Raw genomic sequence first — 4,338 nt, forward strand, 5'->3', positions numbered from 1 at the left:
ATGATAATAATAATAATAATAATAATAATAATAATAATAATAATAATAACGACAACAATAATAATAATAATAATAATAATAATAATAATAATAATGATAATAATGATAATAATGATAATGATAATAATAATAATAATAATAATAATAATAATAATAATAATAATAATAATAATAACGACAACAATAATAATAATAATAATAATAACGACAACAACAATAATAATAATAATAATAATAATAATAATAATAACGACAACAACAATAATAATAATAATAATAATAATAATAATAATGATAATAATGATAATAATAATAATAATAATGATTTTTTTATTGGCCACAAGGGCCGAAAACAAAACAGATAGGGACAATACAACAAAAAAGGACAAATGAAGTGTTGAACACTAACGAGTATACAATAAATTACAATTACAAATAACAAGAAAATTCCAACAACAAAAATCGCCAATGGTGGTAGTTGTGCTGGGGTAGGTTCCACTCAGGGTCCCACGATATTATTGGACGGCACGGATCTGCCTTTGTACTTGTGGAACAACAGACCCACCGATTTTTCTTGGTTAATATTTACTCCTCTCACCGCCTCGTATTCTTTTAGAGCATTGCCGACTAGATCTATGTGCCAGCTGTTCGACACTATGGTGGTGACGTCGGCCAGGTAATTTGACATTCTTCTCTCACGTCCTAGTCACGCGGGATGCTTCTCAACGTTTCCAATTTCCGCAAACGTCCAACGATATGAGAGGAAAAGCTTTGTCGAAGTAGTTTGTGCAGATCTTTATAATGTTGAGCTGAAGATAGAGAGGAAAGACGAGAGAAGGGCAAAAAAACCTAAATGGAAGTGCCAGCCCCAAGTGAGAGATGTCACTGGGAAGATTTAAATAAGGTTAACATAAAGTGCAAGGTTAATACTGAATTTCACTGGAGAAAATCTGCATTTAATATTTGTTTTTACCTGGTCAACACGTTTAATTTGAGCTAAGAAAGCAGATTACTTAGCTATGATACCGTATGTTGTTGTATATATGTGCATGTGTAAACACACACACACACACACACGCGCGCGCGCAGGGCGGCGAACTGGCAGAAACGTTAGCACGCCGGGCGAAATGCTTAGCGGTATTTCGTCTGCCGCTACGTTCTGAGTTCAAATTCCGCCGAGGTCGACTTTGCCTTTCATCCTTTCGGGGTCGATTAAATAAGTACCAGTTAGGCACTGGGGTCGATATAATCGACTTAATCCGTTTGTCTGTCCTTGTTTGTCCTCTCTGTGTGTAGCCCCTTGTGGGTAGTAAAGAAATAACACACGCACACACACACACACACACACACACACACACACACACACACACACACACACACACACACACACACACACACACACACACACACACACACACACACATATATATGTTTACGGAGAAGGCGAGTGGGAGAGAACGTGATAGAAAGGGAGAGAATGAGAGAGAGAGTGAGTCTGCAAACACGCGCATATCTTATCTTCTTTTCTGTTATCTTATAACTTATAAACTTGTAATGGTCGGTTGGGTTATTATTGGATAAAATGAGAAGGGTGCAAGAGTGTTAGCGTGAGGGAAATGGGGTGGCATAGGGAGAGTGACTGATATCAGTGAAGGGGAGAACAGAGTTGTGTAATCGACAAATATGGAGTGGTAATAGGGTGGTAAAGTTAATACAGCTGTATACATACTTCCGTACAGATACATATATACACATACACTTGCATACACACACACACACACATACACATAAGTAAGTTTTAAAACGCCGAGGAAGTGAAAGAAGAGCAAGTGTGAAGAATACGTATCGTTAAGGAGAGAGGGGATCGGTAAGCTGACAACAATTGCTCACAGGCAGCGCTTTTATTGTCCATCACCAAGAGGCACTCACACAGACACACTCACAGACTCACCCACACACATACACACACGTACATACATACATACATACATACATACATGAGAGACAATTTTTGGTTCACCTTTTCTAGAACCTCCCCGGTCTCCGGGTGAGCAGTGCCCTCTCCAAATGGAGCTGCTCAGACACCTATGCAGCAACCGAATCCTACCGCTGTCTTGGGCGACAAGGAGACGACTTCATATCTAGCATGGGCCGCCTACGTGCAGGTCGCTGACTACATGCTTCCAACCCGTCAGGTCTGCACGCTTCACCACCTTCCCATCGCCGCAAGACTTCCGAATAATATATATATATATATATATATATAAAATAAATATATATACTAAAAATGAAGAAAATATATACTAAAGATAAGAAAATATATGCTAAAAATAAGATAAATATATATATATAGGAAAAAAAACACACACTTACATATGTCTATTATACATCATTTTAAACTCGTGATTATCTCAATGTACGTTTGCAAATGTGTGTGTGTGTGTTTGAGTGTGCGTATGTGTGCGTTTGTGTGTTTGTGTGTCACGTTTTATAACTGTTTGTCTATCTATTTTTGCAGGGTCTCCTCTGTTGTTGTCACATTTTGTGAAATTTGAAAATTAAGCCAAATTTTTTTAACCCGGTATATTAAAATAATTTTCCTCGTTAAATCCGATTTTGTCATTTATTTGTTCTAGAAAAAATTGCCGAACAAAGTTACTGAGGTTTAAAGTTTAATCAATTTTACCTAATCAGAAAACAGGATTTCGAAGCTGGCATTTTCTGCATACACATGAAACGGTTGAACAGACATGAAAAGAAAAAAAAAATAAAAAAATTCTCAACGATGCTTTTTGCGAAAAATTGTACAAATCTGTCCTGATGAAGAGGCCTATCTGTCGGGGAAAGCATGCTCTGACCTGGAATTAACAAAGGTTTATTATATAAAACATTCTATTGTAAAAATTACCCGGCAACGACGGGCTACTTAGCTATTAATTTGTATAATCGAAGAGGTTATATAGGCTCTCTTAACAATTATATCATCAACTGCGTACGAGCTGTCCAGGGTTTGCGGTGTGTAATCACACCTTGTCATTCACGATCATATTCTAAGGCACAAAAGAAAAATTATGGCCTCTCAGACTTAGCCTTCTCTCACTATATGATTTTGTAATTCTGGACCGTAGCGACATCAGATATGTCGATTTAAGACGTACAATGATTTCCAATGTGGCACAACTTACAGAACAAAACCATCATTGAAGAAACAACGGTTGGACAGGTGGTATTAAGAATCCGGGACATGAGAACTGTACTTTGAGCTCGGAGACTGTTTTGTCTAAGACTGTGGAGTGGCATCAAGTTGGAGACTCACCGGTTTCTCCAACTAGAAGACCGTATAATCGTGCAATATCATATAAGAGAACTGGAAAATATTACAAAAGAGGAGTGCAACAATCTGGCGCACCACAGAACAGAAAAAAGACAGTGCACAGTAGGCAATTCTTGACAGAAACTGTCAGTACAACTTCAATGCAGGGTGTCAATGGAGGAAAAAGATCATATATCAAAGTGAGACAAAACTGGAAGCATTGTCAACGATGATAAATATGTGGAAAGGTTATATATATATACAGAGATGGTCGTTTTTCGTAATGTTTTGCCAAATAAACACACGCACTATATATTTGTTCTTCCCATAATCTATATTATTGTTCTTATTTAAGTGTCCTTTGAAATTTTTCGTCACACATCCTATGACCGCTTCAGCGATTCTCCATCCCAAATGTCTCTTCTTGTTCTGTTTAGACCAACAAATAATAAAGCTAAAGTGAAGGATGAATATAATATATATTGCGTGTGGTTTATTTGGCAAAGAAAAAAATGCCAATCTCGAAATACAACAGTATCAGTTTCAACACGCGATTTCACATCAGGAATCTTGCTAAACAAATACATAAACGAATTTGGAAGATAATTATCTTGAAAACCCTTTGTATATTGTTTGTAAGTGCTCGTGACTATGTATGCATGCGTTTGTATTTGTAAACATTTAAATACGCATAGCTGTGTACATGTGCATTTCAACTGATTCTCCCAATGAATCGGGTTATCTATTAAATGTATAATTAATTAGTTAATTAATTATATATATATACATATATATATGTATATATCTTACATATTTTATATATTTATTACGTGATTGTATAAATAATTACGTTCGTATTTTAACCGTTGAATCATCTGTAGAGCAGAATGAAATTAAGTATCATTCGTGAACATTATGCTTTTCCTCTGTGTGTGTATTTGTTTGTGTGTGCGGATCTAAGTAAGTATATGTGTGTACATACATACATACATACACACGCACACACACACACACACACACACACA

This window comes from Octopus bimaculoides, chromosome 16 (genome assembly GCF_001194135.2).
Source record: "Octopus bimaculoides isolate UCB-OBI-ISO-001 chromosome 16, ASM119413v2, whole genome shotgun sequence".
Lineage (NCBI taxonomy): Eukaryota > Metazoa > Mollusca > Cephalopoda > Octopoda > Octopodidae > Octopus > Octopus bimaculoides.